Raw genomic sequence first — 11,258 nt, forward strand, 5'->3', positions numbered from 1 at the left:
AATTGTCATCATAAAAATACTTCTGTCTTAACCCATACAATTTAAAAAAATGTTTAATCCACCTCATCCATTGCCACATAGGCATAGAACATAATTTGAGTTTAGATGCAGTGAAAATTGCACAGCTCAACACAAACACATGGGTCAAGAATCAGTGTAACTACCGAGTTACTACAGGGTTATGTTGGATTTGGTTCTCCTATCTGTGCCCAGCATACCCTCAGCAGTGGGATAGATTTGAGGAATGGAAAGAGATTTCTGACCAAACATCCCTGATGGTGAACTCCAAAAAGTCCTGCTAGTCAGGGAATTAAAGCAGTATTAAGCCAAACCGAAGCACATGCTGGCATATAATTAACAGAGCATTGTCAAAGAGAGATCATGGTTTAATTTTAGTGGGGAAAATATGGTATCTCAGATACCATGATATGGGTGTTTGTTCACAGCCACTGTACCTGTCAACTATTATTATCCTGATGCTGCCGTGTTCCCTGAACTGTTTTGATTTCTTAACAAGAAGAGAATTTTCTCTGATGTGCCATCTGTAAGGCACAGTTTACCAAAGGAAAACTTTATCTCAAATTTTTAATAATTTTCTGTCAATTCCAATAAAATCAGATATATTTTTATAATACTTACAAAATAATAGCAAATGTGACTCACCACATGTGCCACTATTTCATTTGATATCCTCCTTCTCCCACTGACTTTTCTTTCCAGCACAAAATGCAATTTAAATGTCAACTTGAACTAAAAAAAGTTATATTCCTGGGGAGATTACTGGTATCTCATACAACATGAAATAATTCTACTTCTTTCCACTACTTTACCTGTTTTCTTCTATTTTAGTCTCTCATTGTGAAGGTTCTAAAATTAAAAAATGGTGGAAGGGATGAAATAATGCACTTTTTGTTTACATATAAGTGACAGGACAAGTCATAGAATTATAGAATGGTTTGGGTTGGAAGGGACCTTAAAAATCATCCAATTCCACTCCCTGCCATGGGCAGGCACAATTTCCACTATCCCAGGCTGCTCCAAGCTCTATCCAGCCTGGCCTTGGGTACTTTTGGGGATCCAGGGGCAGCCACAGCTCCTCTGAACAATTTTTTCCAAGGCCTCACCACTTAATTTCTTCATAATATATAATCTAAATAGAGAAAAACATGCTTAAAATCAAATGTGGACAGAGAATGTCCACACATGAGGTGCAGGTCTTCTTTGCTCTGTCTAGAGATGCTGTTGTTGGGAAATCCGTTCAGCATTGTGAGAGTATTCACATTTTTATTATTTAGATTTACCTGGAGACTTTTCCTAGGAAAGTATCATTCCTACACAAAGATGTTTGCACTCTCCACAAGTTTGCTTTTCATTGAGACAGCACCAGGGGCATTGGATACAGGACCACCAGCCTGGATTTTCCCTTCTGGGACATGGCACAGGAGATTTCTCCAGCTCAAGCTCACTGCCACACAGTCAGGAAACAGTGATGGCAACCAACTGCCCTGCCTTAATGCCAGAGTTCAAATCCCTTCTCTCACTGCTGAATTTATATAAATGTTTCACTTCCATAAAAACATCTTAATCCATAACATCAGAGAGTTGTCATGATCTTTCTTTGCTAATGGTCACTCTTCCTCTGAAATTTCTAAGGCTGCTGAATGTCATCCTCAGCTCCCTGTAACATTGCACAACAGGCATGGGAAAGCTGGGAAAAACAGTTTTGCTGACATCAGTTAGACGTCAAAAAGTTTAGTGCTGAGATTTAGCTCTAATCTCTGTGTCTTAGTTCCTTAATTCCAGCACTCCTAGTGCTCCCCAGTTTGTGAGAATATGCAGTAAAGACTGAGAAAACCAGCTCCTCCAATTTTTTTTTTTTTTTTCAGTCGTAGGAGTAACTTGGACTGTTCCACTTCAGGAGAAATGAGAATTTTGATATCGAGCAAACTGAGAACTCACTACTGCCTGACTTAGAAAAGATGGAGATGGTTCAGCATAAATGAAAATTAGAGGTTCAATACGTCAAAGACACCAGAAGTACCACAAAATGTAGGAGGCAGACTCGGGTTCAAAACTCACCTGTAATTGCCAAGCAATTCCTCCAAGAGAAGAGTTCTTGGTCAACCTGCCTGGGCCTTTCATCCAGTCTGAATACAGTTTTCTTACAGACACAAAAGGTTCAGCTGTGCCACAGATTTTCAGGATATTGATGGTGTCTGCAGAAATGGACAAGACCTGCATCAAGAAATGTTCACCACGAGAGTTATACAATTATTTTCTAATGAAATTGTTGAAAACTGGGAGTAGAGACAAGTTCTGTATACTCACACTGACTTCAAGGTCCATTTGCAGCCATGAAAACTTTCCTTTCTTTTTCTGGAATTCTGTGCATCATTCACATTGTCACCTAACTTTTGAAGCAAACAGGTGATGACATTTTTAGCTCTCAGCTTTGTTTCCCCCTGCAGTAAAAACCCATCCTTTCCCGAGAATGGGGGATGATCTTTCAGGAAAAAAATCCCAGGCTTTAGGATGCATTTTATTACTCATTTTCTGACTCAGTTTAATGAAGATAGATATATCTAAGGTATAGGTAAATAGATATCTCTTCCCAAGAGGAAAGGTCTCCTGCAGCCTCTGTATATTCCAGAGATTTGTAGAGTTGCTCTGCTCCACGGATGGATGAAGAGCACCTCACACTGCCTGTATTTACCTCTCAGAGGTGTTGGAGGCTGTAATTAATTACTGTTTGTAGAACCCATTGAGATTGTTAGAGAAAGGCACTAGAGAGCGAGTGGTGTTATAAATTATTACACTTGAAAACGTTCAAACTCTTCAGCCTTCCACTGCTTGCCTTCTCACAAACGAAGTATTTCCCTTTCTCCTCCTGGAATCAAATTTGCCCTCTTGACATGCACAAACCATTAGAGAGGCTGTGCTTACAAGCACCTAACAGTATTTTCTCAAGTTTATTTTGACATTGACTTTTAATCAACGTGACGATGATTGAAAAAGCCAGTCCAACGTTTCACTAAAAGGAATATTAAAAGTGCATTGATTGTGTCTGCAAAGATATGCAATTAAAAAGTATAAGTGCTGTTATTTAACACTTGACTTTACTTATTTTGAACTCTTGTGGCCCTGTTGTGTACATGGTTAAACGTGCAATGCTGTGTGTTTCAAGTAACTTGGCTGTAAGCAATTTTATATTTTAATGAAAATAATTACAGTTTGAGTAATATGAAGTGTATCTGAAGTATAACCCCTGATGCTACTTCCCCAGAATTAGCTGTGATATAAATTATCATGATTTATTACGGTGACTCTGTGCTTTATGTGTTTATAGGGGATCCTGGCTAGCAATGATGATTCTTAACTAACAAAGAATTGCATTTCAAAAGCAATTTTTTCTTGGATCTCATCTGTAATTCTTCCCCAAAAGTGATATGATTTAACTGTGCTGCAGTATGTGCTATTGCAAAGATGGCATTATTGTGCTGTCATTTTGACAGCTTACTTTAATTTACACCATTTAATGGGTGAATACATTTTTTAAAAATCTGGTGTTATTCTTTCTTAATATACCATATGCCATCGATCCCACATGCACTTCTTTGCATAAGCACACCAAGTTACAGAGTGGTATAAAGCAACCTATGTGTCATGTACAACCTCTCCTTTGAGTGACACATCAGAAGCTCAGGTCCTCTCTGTTCTTCAAGGATTCTGTGGATCCTGTGACATTTCTGAGCCTCGAGCTGAAATATGTCACACGATACGTGATGTCCCCACTGGCATCTGTCCACCTCAGAAATGGGCACTTTTCAGATCCACTGTACAAAAATAAATTTCTGAATGTCATTTGCCTTGCTAAAAGCAGCAATATAGAAAGTGTAAAGATTGTTGGAATTACATTACTGCAAAGGCCAGTATCTGCAGCAGCTGGTTTCAATTCCAACCACTATTTTAAACTATTTGGTCAAACAAAATCTCTTCCAGCTCCTGACACATTTTGCCAGCTAATGGTAACTACTCATCAGCACGGGCAAAGGTTGGACAATCATTCCCTTTGTCTTCCTTTGGGGAGGGCAGCCTGATCATTCCCCTGTCTGGGGAATTTCAGGGTCACCTCCAAAGGAAGCAGAGAATACAGAGGTTTGCTCCAGGCCTGTCCACACATAAATGTACACCTCAGCTCAGCAAACACCAGCTTCAGTAGGGATTTCCCATCCAGACTCCTTTACTTAGGCAGCTTTCCTAAAGGATTCAGATCCTCAGACTACCAAGGCCAGGTGGGACAGGGCTTGGAGCAGCCTGATCTGGTGGAAGGTGTCCCTGCCCACACAGGGATTGGAACAAGATAAGCTTTAAGCTCCCTTCCAACCCAAACCACTCTATAATGGTATGATTTTACCCATGTTGTTGCTCAGAGGATGTCACTGAGAGCAATCCCTCTTCCTCAGGATGATCTGTCACCCTGGGTTCATGTACTGTGTGAAAGCACTTCCACAGCTCCCAGGTCACACCTGGATTTTCTCTGCCTTGCTTGGTCCCGTCCACAAAAACCCCTCTGCTGGTTCACCCAGCAAAGCTGCAATCCTGGCCCAGCAATAATCTCTGAGGGCTTCAGAAAATCTGCTGTGGGACGTTATCTCAGTAGAGGAAAATTTCATTTGGGAAGCAGCCCAATTTAAGAAAACAATTTAATGACAGCGTGGAAAGCAAGCTGATGAGCTCCAAGAACTTAACTTTATTTGGTAGACTTTTGTCTGCTTTCCAAGGACACCTAAGGGTTAAATAACTTAGGACTGTAACAAAAACAACAAAAAAGAAGATATCCTAGTCATTCCATTTTCCTGTTGCAAATATTATTTTTGGACAGAAATGCTGCAAATAAAAGTGCAAGACGAGCTAAAGATTTTAAGCAAGAAGTATCCAAGGTTGAAAAGGATTTTGTTGACATGAACTGAAGAAATACAACAAACCTTTATACTTACTTAGCTCTTTGATGTTATACATGATACCCAGTATGGCATTACAACCAACTGTACATGTCATAAAAATACAGAGATTCCATGTGGAGTGAACCTGCAGTGAATTAATGCCTCTGTCAAGGTGTATCCTGAAATGTATTATGCCATGCTTGCTTCAAATTCCAGTTTACATATTCCCTGCAACTCACATGACCAGGAACAATAAATCACCCCAGCAAAAACAGGAAACTGATTCTTTTGAATTCCATCTCGCTGATTAATAGTAGATTTGGAATGAGAAATCATGTGAAATATTTAGAAAATTGTGTGCTTTTTAATAAATGACAGCTATTATGGAAAAGTATATAATTCCCATTTGTTCCATGTTAAGACATGAGGGTTGGGTCTAGAACACAAGTCTGAGGAGTGGCTGTGGGAGCTGGGGTTATCTGAGCTGCAAAAAAGGAAGCTCAGGAACATTTATAACTCTCTACAATTCTATCAATGGAGATTTTGGTGAGGTGGGCTCAGTTTCCTTTCCAAGATAACAAGGGGCAGGACAAAACTGCCTCAAATTGCACCAGGTGAAGTTTAGGTTAGGTATTAAGAAAATGTTTTTCATGGGAATGGTTGAAAAGTATTGGAACAGGCGTCCCAGGGGAGGGATGGAATCACCATCCTTGGAGTTTTTGAAAATAATGTGGATATCGCACTAGGGGAAGTGGTTTAGTGGATAACATGGTGGTGGTGCTGGGTTGATTACCAGACTTAAGGGTCTTAAAGGTCTTTCCCAGTCTTAATGATTTCACAATTACACCTGTGTCTCACCTAAAAAAACTGCTGGGAATTTTATATGCCCAGAAATTAGGCATTTGTACATAACAGAGCAACAGATGCTGACAACTGACACACACTTCCTGCACCTACTGAAAAGGACCAACATCTTAAATTATCTCCAGGTGCTATGGAAAAGCTGTAGACCACTGAACAGCAAGTCGGAAAACTGACACAAATGTGATTTCTTGGGGGTTTTATGCATTAGCTCGAGTGGCCACTTCAGACAGAATTACCAAAGTGAAACAGTAAAGAAAATGCAGCCAATGCTGTGTGTTAGGAAGGGACTTTCACTTACAACAGGTTTTTTTACTCATTTATATTTTGCAGAAAACATCTCTGAGACAGGATTTGCACTGGACTTTGCTGCAGGAGTAGAGAAGTTGCATATTTTAAATCTCTAGCAGAAATCTTACAGGGTAGAAGGGGCAATGTTGCCTCTCCCTCCAGTGCAGAAGAAGCAGATGAGAAGTTTTACAAGTTGGACACACAACCCCTTGACCCGTGTGATACTGGATAACCCTCTGCAGTGTCAAGCCATGGATCATCTTACCTGCTGCTGCAAAACAGACTTCCTTATGTGCTTGGAAAGGACATTTCCCATGTCTGGGGCAGAATTCCTGTCCTGTTTCACCTATGGAAGAAAATCAGAACAAAACAGAACCCACAAACAAACAAACAAAACAAAAAAAAAAAACAGCTAAACAAATAAAACCAAAAATAGAACAAAGAGAAACTTTACAGAAAATTTAACTCAACCCCCAAAATATTTCCCAAACCAGCCTTGAAAAAATGCATTTCTTGTTACATCCGCCCCTCTTTCAGGGTGGAAAAGTGTTAGAGTTGCAGATGCTAACAATTTTAGGCTTTCTATACTAACAAATTCTAACTCCCAAGAAAACACTACATTTAAACTAAAGCCATTAAAAAGCTTTCCAAAATTAATTTATAACACTAAAATTAGAAGTATATAATTTAATTAAAATATATAATATCATGTAGTGAAAAACTTAAATGTTAAAATTTTAGAATATAGTTATACATATGTATAAAACACAATAAAAGTTTTAAAACAGAGCTCTGGAAAAATGCAGCAAAATGAGAGGCCCTGATGGAAAGGAGGGTTTCTGGACACTGAGAAAAGAGTTGCAGCAGATTGGTGCTGTATGATATTTGTTTCTGATGGATTTAGTTGGTCAGCCCTCTTCCTCCTTCCACACAACACATGCACACTGATCTGTAGCACACACATATGGTCACCAGTACAGAGGCAGCAAATGCCAGATCAGATAGAGAAAGGGTGAATTTAAGAGATTATAAATGTCTTTCCATAATAGTATATATTCAATACTGTCACTAAAGTAAGTGTGTCCAAACACAATATGAACACTTTTCTCCTCTTTTATAAGATCATAAGAAAATAATTTCAGTTCAACTTAGTAATGGCTTTGCTGCGTTGTTAAAAGGTGATTAAAAAGGCAAGATAATTTTAATTTTGAATCTCTGAGGAGAACCATTGCCGTAGTGAATATTATTCAGAAAGGTTCTTTCCTGCCACGAGGTCATGAAGAGGTGAAACCTTTTCAGTGGGAAGGAGGACAGGGATGTTGTTGGTGCAGCACTGTCACACAGAGGGGGACAGGGAGGCCTTGTGAAATCAGTTCTGTGTCACCTCTACAGCTGTGTCCAGCCCCCTCTTTGTGGTTTCAAACACAAGTCCAGCTTTATGCATCTGCAAAAACCCTCTCACAGAAGCATTCTCTTCAAAGAGATGCTGAGATTCGTTTTATCAGATAATGCTGCAACCCTGCCTAACGTGACACATGAAGAAAGAGGAAACTTCCCTAAAAACATGCCAAACTCTGCTTTGTGACACCCACATGTGCAGTCATCGCTGAAGGACAGAGCTGCTCGTGGCTCTCACTCACTGCAGGGCTGGAGCCTGGGGAGGAATCACCCCAGCAGAGAAGGATTTCCCCAAGGCCTCCCTTCCCTCCCCAGCACACAGCTCAGATCTCTTTGGGTGTTCAGCACAACAAAAACCTGGCCACAAGATTTCAAATCAAAGTCACTGAGTTACAGACCCTGCTGAAACTCTGGCACTTGGCTGAAGTGTCAAATTACTTCTGGTCAAAATATGGCCATAAGCACTAAAATATACAATTGCTTTTCATAATCAGCCGTACTTACATAAATAATTTTATTGACTCCAATCACAGGAAATTATAATTTTGTGTGACACTGGGAATGACTTCTAAGACTAGGAGACAGCCATGGTGTAAATATAGCAAAGAGAGAGCTACTAAGACTGTAGCACTACAGCTCCAGTGGATGCAAACCAGAGTCAGTGTTAGTTCTGCAAATACTTCTGCATCACCTCATCAGTGTGTGGGAGCAAGAGGTAGACTTGTTTCCCTTAGAAAATATGCAGAAGCAAAGAGATGGTAGAGAGAAAGAGGGAGATTATATTTTAGATGATCTTTAAGGTCCTCTCCAACCCGAAACTGTCCCTGTTAGGAACATATTTGTGAAGCACAAAACCATGACACGGTGCCTGACGAAGGACAAACAAATTATTGCACTATGAGTTTTGCTTTTGTTCATCCACAAAGAAAGAGTAACCCAGTTGAGATACTCAACATTTGAGTTTTAAAAGGAGTGCTCTGAGATGATGGTCCCTCATTAAGGAATCAGCTCTATAATTAATCAGCTAATGGGCCAGGGTGCACCATCAGCTGATGGCAGATATACTTCAAGTCAAACCTCTGCTCCAGCATATTTGTAAAGCTTTTTCAAGCAGGATCCTGGGTCAGACCAGACATAGCAGTCTTACAGTATTTTTTTAAGTATTGCCCAGCCTTGGAAATACAGCTGAGTGTCTTGGATTCTTCTCATAAAGTGAAAAGGGCCATGTGTCTTGTAAAGACAAGCCCCAAGGGAACTGAGGTAAAGTATTTTTGTAGCCTTAACACAAATTTTCCTTGTGTTTATGACTTCATTATTTTAGTGGGTGTGTTATTTCAGTGGGTTTTTCAGCTACTTATTTTCTATCTTCTTTATGGTTCTCTTTTTTTTCTTTTTCTGTCTACTTTAAATAAGGAAAATGGACTCAACAGACGATGCAGAGGTCTTTATAGCAGAGCTACTGGTTTTCATTCCTGTTTCCTGAACCTTTAAGAATCATGTGCTTAAGATGCTCAAAGAATATTTTTGTAACATAATATTAAAGTTACTGTTGGTGTCTGGTCAGTGTAAAAGCTCCCCTTATGAGCAGAGGTGAAAATTTTAGGCATCTATCTTCTGTTAAGTGTAGTGAAAGAGTTAAGACAAAAGGAATTAAGTGAACACAACCGACAAGAGAAAAATTGTTTCTGATTAGCAGGAAAACCCAGGATTAGGATGTGGTTACTCTGCAATTGCAAAATCTGATCTTCAGTAATATCTGGCAGGGTTTTAGAGAAAAAAGCAGTGAAAGGACTGAAAACTAATACTAAGCTCATTTAAGGTGAATTAATCCAAAATACTGGTCTCTATACCTATGGATCTGGCCCCTGCACTGGGAGAACCCTACCTCTGCAAAAAGCTGCTGGGAGTGGTAGGACAGATGTGGTGTAGCACATCTGTCTGACTGGGCAGAGTGGTTTTCACACAAATGTTCTTTTTTCTGGGTGCAGCTTCAGCCAAAATGCACACAGACAGCAGCTATTGATCGGGCAGAGCTGAGCCCATGACCCGTCCAATTTGTTGGGTTATTAATTATCACTTCTGCTTTACCTGATGTCAGCTCACTTGCCATATCTGCTTTATTGGTAGCTTGTTTGCCTAATTAGCAGTAATTTGGATTTTAACTGAGCCTGTAAGTTCCCTGCAAAATCTGTGCTTGGGGACCCCAGTCATCACCAAGTTGCTGGTCAAAGTTTTGATAAGAAGTAATGCTTGAGTAAATCCTGCAAGCCATCACCCTAAGGCAAAGTAATCTCATGGTAGGGATGGCTGAGTAAAATAATAAGAAGTATGGAGCTTTTCTCAAACCTAGAGTCAAATCTTTTACAAGACATGAAGTTCTCATTTTTCTTTTTTTTTTTTTTCTGTTTTAATTTGACATAGACTTTTTGGTGTGTGTCAGAAAAAAAAAAAAAATAGAAATACCAAAATATCAAGACAGAAGTCTGTTCTTGGATTTATGACATGAGAAAATCCAGGAAGGAAAGGAGACCTCAGGAGAAAGCCTGTTTTCACTACATTTTTACATGGCTTTCGAAGTGTATGCAGTAGCAAAAAAAGGTACAGATGCTAAAAATCAATAAAACATGGGGAGTTGCTTTCCCTACCAAATCAAAAGAGGTGGTACCATGCGTTAGAACCTGGCAGAATCCTGACATTCCATGATATGCAGTCTCCATCTTCAGCAAGGAACTGTGGACACTGAATTGTCTGGTGCTTGGCTCTTCCAGCTGGAGGAATCTCAAACACTCTTAATTTCATTCAGATATATTAAAAATATGGTGGAGAGGTAAAAGTACCTACTACAGGCATAGGAAATGTTCAAGGCAACAGGCAGAAGTGATTTCAGCAGAGAGCAGATAAGTAAGTTGCTGTAGTTTGTGTTTTCCTGTTTCAAAAAAAGAAAATTTGCAATAAAAAGATAAATGCAATAGATTTAGTACATAAAAGAGTTTGGTAGGAAACACAAGTACATGACTGCCTCAACACAGACTAGAGTGAGGAATACTGTCTTATAGATTATCTTAAGGGCAAACCAATGTCCCTTCTTCCCCACTCAAAAAAATGCAATGTAATTGAATTTCATACAGACAGGACTGGACTTAACATCAACCAAATAAAGGTGCACAAAACAGGTCATTAAAATTAAATAAGAATGTAAAGTGACTCACCTTTCCTCTGTCGCTTGATTTCTCCTTTTATTTCCTTCTAGTTTTGGAGTTTCAGAGAACATTTGAATTTAATATTCTCCTCTTATACACAGGACTATCCACTGCACTCTATGTATGTCACATTTGTGCTGAAGAACCTCAGCCTTCATGAAATAACCCAATTCTGCTTACAGGCCCTTTTCATTAGGCAATTGAGTGAGATCCAACCAGTGGAAAGAAAAATAAAGATATGTAAAAAGATATTGGTCACTAAAAAAATCAAAACAGCAGCCAAAGGTGCCTACTCTGCAAATGCTGTGGTTAGAAAATTTGAATCTCATGGAAACCAGCCTTGGGTTTGGGAGGGAGAGCTCAACACTGGCTATAAATGATTTGTGCTGATGGTCAGGATCTGGCCATGAGCTGGACAGACTTTCTCACCCATTCCTTTACCAAGAGAATTTCTGAGCCTCTTTTCTTACGTGGTGTATTGCTCAGGGACTTGCTGCAATAGGGTCATGTGGGACAGCAGCTTCATAAAAGTGGAAATTGGTGCCCTATTTACACGTTCATCTAA

General features: G+C 39.5%; 1 long non-coding RNA gene across 11 annotated transcripts in view; it reads right to left on the reverse strand.

The window, feature by feature from the left end:
• Nucleotides 1–11,258, reverse strand: part of LOC110470605 (uncharacterized) — a 120,151-nt gene that overhangs the window by 102,718 nt on the left and 6,175 nt on the right. For 4 of the 11 annotated variants that reach the window (XR_014956460.1, XR_014956458.1, XR_014956456.1 and 1 more), the window contains 3 exons: nucleotides 10,703–10,878; nucleotides 10,331–10,419; nucleotides 2,080–6,441 (listed from right to left, as the gene is read on the reverse strand). This is a non-coding gene — a long non-coding RNA (uncharacterized LOC110470605). The remainder of the gene's footprint in view (nucleotides 1–2,079; nucleotides 6,442–10,330; nucleotides 10,420–10,702; nucleotides 10,879–11,258) is intronic. The other 7 variants (XR_014956459.1, XR_014956463.1, XR_014956462.1 and 4 more) reach the window with 7 other exon arrangements.

Source organism: Lonchura striata, chromosome 7, assembly GCF_050655825.1.
Source record: "Lonchura striata isolate lonStrDom1 chromosome 7, ASM5065582v1, whole genome shotgun sequence".
NCBI classification, from domain to species: Eukaryota; Metazoa; Chordata; class Aves; order Passeriformes; family Estrildidae; genus Lonchura; species Lonchura striata.